Below are 9839 nucleotides of genomic sequence, written 5' to 3' on the forward strand. Positions count from 1 at the left end.
AGATGACCTTAACCATAAAGAGAACATCATAAGAAACCTGGAACAAAAATTAAATGACGCCGAGGATCGCACACGCAGGAAGAACTTAAGGATACATGGCATTTCGGAGGATATTAAGCAGGACTCTATCAGAACGTATTTGAAAGAATTGTTTTTAGATATGGGCATCCGTGATGTTGATAGAGACGATATGATTGAACATGTACACAGAACGTTAAAACCAAAGAATCTTGCTGAAGGAAAACCCAGAGATATAATTATTCGCTTCTCAACTTTCTTTATACGATACAAAATATTATTGGCAACAAGTAAATATGTTCCGAAAGTAGATAAATTTCAAAACTTAATGTTCTTTCAAGATCTCTCTCTATTTACTAGACAAAAGAGATTTGAATTTAAAGAAGTGACCAAGATTTTGAGAGAGCAAAATATTAGATACTCGTGGGGATTCCCAGTAAAATTGTTTATTATGTCCGCTCAGCATCAACCAGTTAAGCTATCAACGGTTGATGAAGCTAGGAGTTGGCTTAAAGGAAATGTAGTACATGGTTTGCAATAATAATCTCGCGGATGCGCGACTTCTGGGGGGGGATTTTTTTTTTTTTTTTTAGTGTGTGTTATTTATACAAAATTATATAGGTGTAATCTCATATTATATGGTTTTTGAAGGAGTGTAGGAGGAATATTCACTTGTGCTATTATTAAACTACAGGTATTGGTGAATTAATGGATTTGAAGGGTATGTACATATGCAATAATGATATAATTTAATCCACACTTAGTTTTAAAAAAAAATGTAATTAGATATAAAGCATTTTACCATTTGGAGTATGGTGTTTCTAATTTCACGATATATGCCACTAAACACATAATTATACTTATAACTTAAATCTTTTATATTTTTACGGGATCTTATTTCCCTAAGATATCTTTATTGATCACTTAGGATTAATTTTGGCATAGACAAGATTAATATGATTAACTGCCAAATACACTAGTTTTTTTTTTTTTGTTTATTTTTTTTTTTTCGGTCTTTTTTTGTTTTTTTTTTCCCCCCTCACCCATTTGGTCTATTTATTATTCTTTCCTCAATATAGATTAGTTCCCGTATAGCTCCTCAACAAGGTGGAGTTACTATATCCTGGGAGAATGTTGGGTTTTTTCTCCGATGTTTGGATAGTATTTGGGCTTCCATTAATTTTTGTAAATTGTGTTATTTGTGTGTGGATGTAGGATGTATGGATTGTGAGGGTGTCAAGCCTTATCAGGTTTATGTTAGTTATAATAACCATCTGAAACATGGAAGATCTATTTAAGATTATTTTGTTGAATGTTCAAGGTTTAAATCTGCCTCATAACAGATATTCGCTATTCAATTATATAAATAATCATCATATAGACATATGTTGCGTCCAAGAAACACATTTGAAAAATGCAGATATCTACAGACTGAACAATAAAAGATATATGGTGCTTGAACATTCATCGTTACCTAGCAGGAAAAAGCGAGGTGTAGCTATCCTAATCTCAAATAAAATTAAAGTTGAGTTGATCTATAAGCAGAAGGATTCTCACGCTAGATATGTTTTCATAGTGTGTAAATTAGACGAGAGATTATTTTCTATTTTGAATATATATGCACCTAATTATAAACAGAACCATTTCTTAAATGGCACACTACAAAAAATTCAGAAATATACCCAGGGAACCTTTTTGTGTATGGGGGACTTTAATTGTGCTCCTGATGCAGTATTGGACACTCCCAGTCCCCGAGGTAGAACTCCTAACAGAAATCAAGTTAATTTATCTAATGCTTTCAGTATTACTCTTGGTAAATATAAACTCTATGACATTTGGAGGACGTTGAGACCGGCAGACAAAGATTATACCTTTTTTTCGGGTCGACATAAGACTTTTTCACGTATAGATCTTATATTAACTACAGCGAACGTGATTTCAGATTGTAAGCGCATTAGTATAGGAAATGCAGCCTGGACAGATCATGATCCAGTTTGTCTGGAAATAGAAAAGAAATTTCATTTGACTTTACGCCCTTGGATAAATGAATCATCATTAGGCTGTAAGGATTCTCTAGATTACATTTCCCAGACGACCACTCAGTTTTTTCTTGAGAATTTGACGCATAATATGAGTCTGGGTAATATCTGGTGCGCTTATAAATGTGTCTTGAGAGGATATTTAATTAAAAAAGATGCATATAATAGGAAAAAAGGAAAAGAAAAATTGTCTGATCTATATATTTCATTGAGTAATTTAAAAAGGAAGTGCGGTCAATCTCATGGAGAACAAGACATTATGAATATGATTAAAATCAAAAAAGAAATTGAGGACCGTTTAATAAGTAAAGCAAATTATAATTTGATTAAGTTAAAGCAAAAATTCTACTACGCTGGGAACCGGGCAGAGAAACAGCTTACCAACCAATTAAAAAATAGAAATTTAAAAAATCGAATTCTTAAACTTATAGATGGGGATAAATATATTTCTAGTCCTGATAATATTGGGACATCTTTTGGTAAGTTTTATACATCCCTGTATAATATTGTAGGTCAATCCCAAGATGATGTACAGATGAGACAATATCTGCAGGACTCCAGATTGCCGAAGTTGACTGATACATTGATAGAACAATTGGACGCTCCCTTTTTGGAGAGTGAAGTAAATGTAGCGATAAAAAAACTAAAAGTACGTAAAGCTCCTGGTCCCGACGGATATACAGCACTGTTTTATAAAAAACTGTCCAAATTGATAGTTCCGCACCTAACAAGTATGTTCAACGAAATCAGCGCAAATAAGTCCTTTCCTAATGGCATGTTGGAGGCTATTATTCTTCCTATACCTAAAGCTGGGAAAGAGTGCCGATTATAGGCCAATCTCTTTGATTAATTTGGATACTAAAATATACTCTTCAATACTAGCTGCCCGTTTAAAACCATTGTGCCCACAGTTAATTTGTAGAGATCAGTCTGGCTTTATAAAAGGAAGACAATCTAGTGATAATGTCCGTAAGATTATTGACATAGTAGAATATGTAACCACTCATGAAATTCCATCAATCCTCTTGGCTTTGGACGCGGAAAAGGCCTTTGACCGGGTTAACTGGACCTTCTTAGAACAGACATTGAGGTCTTATGGCTTTGGTGAAGGCTTTATTCGAGCTGTTATGGCATTGTATACAACACCAACCGCAATGGTAGTTGGTCAAGGCTTTAAATCGGAACGTTTTAGATTAAATAACGGGACTCGACAAGGTTGCCCATTGGCACCTTTGCTATATATTCTCACATTAGAACCATTAGCTTCGAGAATTAGACTCAATAAAAGCATTAAAGGAATAAGAATTGGTGATTTGGAAAATAAACTTTGTCTATACGCGGATGACATATTACTATCTCTGTATGATCCGTTAAATTCAGTTGATCATTTGATGGCCGAAATTAATTTATTTAGCAGCTTCTCGAATTATAAATTGAATATCACAAAAACACAAGCTGTAATGATGAATATCTCGGCTTCATCAAAAACTAGCATTGAGGAATCCTTCGAATTCTCTTGGGCGACCGATAAAATCGACTACCTGGGGGTTGTAATCCCAATCAAGATTTCGGAAATTATAGAAGTTAACTTTAGTAAATTACGAGATGAATTGATTAAGCAAATTAAAGAGTGGAAAGGCCTTTTTATTTCTTGGCTTGGTAGAATGAATGTCATTAGATCCTATATAGTCCCCAAATGGTTATATCTTCTTCAAATGATTCCGGTCAGGCTCCCGTTGTTAGATTGGTTTGTGATTGAGCAAGAGTTGACAGGCTTCTCAAATCTGGAATGCATACTTTGGCTACATCATTTTAAGCTTAAATCAATTAGAAATAACCTACCAATTACTCTCCATAGTTCTATGGAGTTTTGGGAGTATATTAAGCCTTGATTAGGCCTCCGTAATAAAATAGTTTCAACAGCTCCGCTTGAAACTCTCCAGTATAATATCTCCCAATTAAATTTGAGAAACTGGACCAACTATAGGAATAAAAGGATTATAGATATTTTGATACAGGATAAAACAAAAACGTTCTCTCAGCTCTCAGAGGAATTTGAATTCGGCAATCTGGAGTCCTTCAATGTCTTTAGGATAACTTTCTATGTTAGATCTCATTTGTATGTGCAGTCCTCATCTATTTTGAGTCAAAAGATCTGCGATATGTTTTCTACAGAAATTATTCTAAAAAGCCTAAAAAAGTGGTATATACTGCTTGAAGAAATAGAAACTCCCCTTGTTCATATTGCATTAAAATCATGGCAATCAGACTTAAAGTGTCTGATAGATTTAAATATATGGATTGGTAGTTTATTTGAAATTAATAAAATTTCGCATTGCCTCAACATGATTGAACTGCATTACAAGATAATGTGGAGATGGTATATAACCCCGGTGAAACAGTGTAAATTTAATTATAATGCGTCCCCTCTCTGTTGGAGATGCCGTTCTTCTTTAGGATCATTCTCCCATATCTGGTGGGAATGCCCACAGATCCAAAGTATTTGGCAAGATATATTTAAGCTCATTTCTGATACTTTAAATCAAAACATAGCACCTACTATGCGAAGAGCCCTACTACATTTTGATTTAAACGGATTTCGATTTAACCAAAGGGCTTTTATAGTACAATGCTTGCTAACCATGAAGATAATTTTAGCTAGACAATGGCTACAATCATTATCTATTTCTTTGGATCATGTGGTGAATCAAATCAGCCATCAATGTTTGATGGAACGTGGCTTTTTTCTATCTCACCAGTGTTTACAGAAATTCCATAACATCTGGAGACCGTGGCTGACTCGGCACCCTGACATTCTCCCAAATTTATAACATATATAAACATACTGATTATATCAACTTGGCTTGACAGTTTGAATGTATTGTATGGATGGTTTGTTGGTGATTCTTTTTTTCTTGTGGTTTTTTTTGGGTTTTTTTGGGTTTTTTTTTGTTTTTCTTCTTTTTCTCGTTGTGGGGTATAGACTGGGAAGTTTTGCTGTAATCCCGGTCTAATTGTGTTGTATATGTTTTATATTGCAATTTTAGACGCATCAATAACTTATATATACAAAGTAGAAAAACTTGTTCCATTCTCTGTAAGTGGAATGATGAATATCTGCACATATATGCTGCTATATTTATAAGTGGAATGATGAATATATGTATACATATGCTGCTATATTTATTATCGGCACTTTCTGCTTATATATATGTTTTTCTTTATATTGTATGTGATGTGGTCTAATAAAAAAAAAAAAAAAAAAAGTTTTTGAAAGAGTAAATTGCAGACAACTTTGATTGAATCAAATCTCGCAACAACGCACTATCCGTAGAGGTACCGTGTAGGCCAAGATGGGGTTACATTCGGTGATCATATGGCACATTGAAAAAAAACACTTGAAATCTTAGTTTTGACATGTCTGCCTTTCATACCAAGAGGGACTAAAAATTTTGGGTGACACGTAACATGGAAAGAAACTGTTGAAATCTTAGTTTCCACTTGCCTGACATTCATTGATATGGAAGAACTCTAAAGAACAACAAAACCAAACCTCCATCAACTCCGACCACAAAGGGACTCGAACCCTCAATCTTCTGATCCGAAGTCAGATGCCTTATCCATTAGGCCACGCGGTCTGCATGTAAAGTTTGCGAAAAAATGTGTGGATACGTTTCTCATAGAGAAACATAACTATATTTCCTTTACTTCACATGCCACAATATGCTTTTTATGACCACTGTCCTTCCTCTGACTGATGTTAATTAAGAACACGCAGACAAACATAGGACACAGAAACGACTAATGCATTTGAAACATCTATGTACGAAGGATTATGCGTGAGTCAGATAGGTGGCTTCATGACGTTTTCTGTCTACGTATCGAGGCTCTTTGGCGCAGTGGATAGCGTATTGGACTTCTAGCACTTGACAAGGCATTTAAAGGTTGTGGGTTCGAGTCCCACCAGTGTTGTTATTTTTCCAGTGGTTGACTGCATTTGATGTTCTTGTTTAGTTGTAAGTTGCAATATCCACAAATTGTCTCTGAAAAATTTCTGTAATACTATTGACAGATCTTAATCTGACAGATTTTAATTGAAGCATTAAATTGTATTTCCAAATATCCACAATTTGTCTGTGAGAAATTATGGTAATCTGAAACAATAGAACTATCTAACACAAGTGTGGAAAGCAGTTTAGCGCTCCGTTTGTAAGATTAAAGTTTTGATGCGAAAATAATGCCAATATTCAAAGGTTGTGTGTTCGAGTCCCACTAGAGTGGTGTTTTTTTCCCAGTGGTTGACTGCATTTGATGTGCTTGTTTAGTTTTAGGTTGCAATATCCACAAATTGTCTCTGAAAAATGTCTGTAATACAATTGACAGATTTTACTCTAGTGTGAAATGTGTTTCAGTAGTGGGCCCTGTGGCACATTATACAAAGGATGATCACATAGATTTCTTTGGGCAAAAAGATTAGGAAATGTACAACAGAAAATCAAGGGTGCCCTGTGACTCTTATGGAGCCACTTGGAGCCAAAGTCTTCATAACAATAGTTGGAGAAAGAATTAAAGTTTGCTTTTAAGTGTTTGAAACAGTACATCGCAATCAACTTTGATTTCATTAAAGGTGGTGGCAACGCACAATACGTAGAAGAACCCTGCATGCCCAGGGGGCGATAAGTTTGGTGGACATATGGCACATCAAAAAACACATGTGAAATCTTAGCCTTCACATGCAGGATCTCAAGTCTGCTTACCCTGTGACTCTAATGAAGCCACTTTAAACCAATGCAGTGGCAAAAGGTCCCCTAAGAGCTAGTCCCTTGCCTTGAAACTATGTAAAAAAAATATCTTCTTTCGTAGCAGCTGGAGCTTGTCAGGATGGCTGAGTGGTCTAAGGCGCCAGACTTAAGTAATGCTATCTTCTCTCTGTGAGGGTCTTCTGGTCTCCATGTGGAGGCGTGGGTTCAAATCCCACTTCTGACAGTCATCTCTTTTTGTGCTTTGAGCTTCGTTTAATTCAACAATTTTTTGAGAAAGAATCCAAGATTGAATTTAAGCGTTTAAAGAGTACATTGCAGAAGACATTGATTTCATAACATAAGACAGCAATGTACAATCTCTAGACTCAAAAGAACAGTAACCTGGGGATCTAAATCACCAGCAACCTCAAGACAACTCAAATCCGCAATCTTCCAATCCAAAGTCAGACACCTTACCCATTAAGCAACGAGGTCTGGACGGAACGCGAGAGTCTTATTCCGCACTTTGGAGACAAGACATACCGAAAGAGGTGAAAATAACGAACCAGGTGTAGATACTTTCCAATAGCTGTCACATAGATTTCTTGGGGGAAAGAGATTAGGAAGTGTACAACAGAAAATCAAGGGTGCCTGTGACTCTTATGGAGCCGCTTTGAGCCAAAGTCTTCATAACAATAGTTGGAAAAAGAATTCATGTTTGCTGAAAGTTTTTGAAAGAGTAAATTGCAGACAACTTTGATTGAATCAAATCTCGCAACAACGCACTATCCGTAGAGGTACCGTGTAGGCCAAGATGGGGTTACATTCGGTGATCATATGGCACATTGAAAAAAAACATTTGAAATCTTAGTTTTGACATGTCTGCCTTTCATACCAAGAGGGACTAAAGATCTTGGGTGACATGTAACATGGAAAGAAACTATTGAAATCTTGGTTTCCACTTGCCTGACCTCCATTGATATGGAAGAACTTTAAAGAACAACAGAACCAAAGCTCCAGCAACTCCGACCACGAAGGGACTCAAACCCTCAATCTTCTGATCCGAAGTCAGACGCCTTATCCATTAGGCCACGCAGTCTGCATGTAAAGTTTGCGAAAAAATGTGTGGATACGTTTCTCATAGAGAAACATAACTATATTTCCTTTACTTCACATGCCACAATATGCTTTTTATGACCACTGTCCTTCCTCTGACTGATGTTAGACAAAACATTAAAATACATATGGTACATAACAACATAGAAACATATACATAGACATTCATATATGAATATTTGTTGTATTCCCTTAAAGCTCATAGCATTAAAAAATAATAATTTTAAGTATTCAAACGCTCAGTGTTTCTTTGGGAGGAGAGGGAGATTATAAATTATCAAGGCCAAAATCGATCTAAAACAAAGGCCGTTGGAGCAGTGCTGTGGTTGTATTACTGCACAGGGAATTTTTGGCCTGTAGTTAGCAACCAGTGAAGGATCCTTCCCTGGTTTCGGAATTGGCGATATACTCGCCTCCAACATCTCTTTTGGAAAACTTCTTCCAGTAGAAATAGAATTAAAAGATTTTGTTAGGATGGGAGAAATTACTGAGTTCAAGATTGGAAAAAATATAGCTGAAAAGCCATCAGGGCCTGGAGCTTTCCCTTTTTTCAAATTAAGAATTGCAATAGTAGTCTCTTGAGTTGTTAGTGGTTGATTTAATTGTATTAATTTTTCTGCAGAAAGTTTTGGAAGATGCAAGGTCTCTAAAAATTGAGCTATATCAGTAGTAGCAATCTTAGGTTCGGGTAAATTATATAAGGTTTCATAATATTGTTTAACCCCTTCGTGACAATTGCTGGTCCGGGCACGTCACTGAAAATCGTGACGATTATGACAATTGACGTGCCAGGACTGGCACGTCTTTAAACGGGTGAAAAAATCGATCCGTGATCGATTTTTTCACTCAAACGGTGTTGCTCTAATGCCTCGACATCGAGGCATTGAGCAACACCAAAAAAAACATTCCCGCCCCCCCCCGATCGCTCCTAGGAGCAAAAAAAAAAACATGTTTGAAAGACTGCACGTCTTTCAAACATGGCGGCGCCCGCCGCCGAAAAACGGGTTTAGGAAACGATCGCGAGTCGCTTCCTTTGCTTAGCTGGTGTTGCTAAGATGCCTCAGTATCGAGGCATCTTTGCAACACCTGTTTAGCAAAGGAAGCGACTCGCGATCGCTTCCTAAATGCTCAACTTACCTTCCCGGTGCCGGTGTCTTCGAAACACACGCGGTGTTTCAAGATGGCGGCGCCCATCAAGCCGGGGGGCGGAGCCTGCTGACATCATCGGGGGGGTGTTGCTGGATGTCATGGACATCCAGTGAATAACACCCCTAGTGGTCAGATCACTCATAAGAGTGATCATGATTTGATAAATCAAAGGCAATGTTTTCTAAACATTGCCTTTGATCAGTATTGGATCTGCCCCCCTCCTTCACTTGCTTCTAGTGAGGGAGAGAGACAGATCGGTGTGTTCCCTAATAAAAATATATATATATTGATCCAAAGGCTCTTATAAGAGCCACCCATATAATATTAACCCCTTCATTGCCATTGATCACTGCATAAACAGTGATCTTGCATAGTGGCAATTGTTTTTGGGTTTTTTGTTTTTTTTACATGTTTTTTTACTTTTTTTAGTTTTTTTTACTTTTTTTTAGGTTTATTTTTTTGTTTTTATTATAGCCATTAACCCTTTCCTTCCCCACTATTTTTGCTGCAATTCTTACCATGCAGCGGTATACGGCTGAGGAGGCGTATGCCTTTTTGGCCACAGATTCTGAGGCCACTGATACAGCGTCAGATTTTGACGTTGGTCAGTTCACAGATACATCTAGTGATGTATCTGTGGCTGTTAGGACGCCTACCACACGTAGTCGTGGCAGTGCACCAGAGGCATGGGTAGCGCCTAATAGGTACAAGCCAGCTATCCCTCCTTTTTCTGGAATTCCTGGCATCAATATTGATGTTACAGGATTCACTCCAC

At 36.8% G+C, this 9839-nt stretch overlaps 3 non-coding genes across 3 annotated transcripts; 1 reads left to right on the forward strand and 2 right to left on the reverse strand.

Annotated features, from left to right (window-relative positions):
• Positions 1–5622: 5622 nt before the first annotated feature.
• On the reverse strand, positions 5623–5695 carry TRNAR-UCG (transfer RNA arginine (anticodon UCG)). The gene has a single exon. It is a non-coding gene; the product is annotated as a tRNA-Arg (tRNA).
• Positions 5696–6932: 1237 nt separating this feature from the next.
• Positions 6933–7043, forward strand: TRNAL-UAA (transfer RNA leucine (anticodon UAA)). Its single transcript has 2 exons — positions 6933–6970; positions 6998–7043. It is a non-coding gene; the product is annotated as a tRNA-Leu (tRNA).
• A 782-nt stretch (positions 7044–7825) lies between these two features.
• On the reverse strand, positions 7826–7898 carry TRNAR-UCG (transfer RNA arginine (anticodon UCG)). Its single transcript has one exon. It is a non-coding gene; the product is annotated as a tRNA-Arg (tRNA).
• Positions 7899–9839: the final 1941 nt, after the last annotated feature.

Source organism: Sceloporus occidentalis, unplaced genomic scaffold, assembly GCF_023333645.1.
Source record: "Sceloporus occidentalis isolate IW3139 unplaced genomic scaffold, rSceOcc1.0.p SCAF_67, whole genome shotgun sequence".
Lineage (NCBI taxonomy): Eukaryota > Metazoa > Chordata > Lepidosauria > Squamata > Phrynosomatidae > Sceloporus > Sceloporus occidentalis.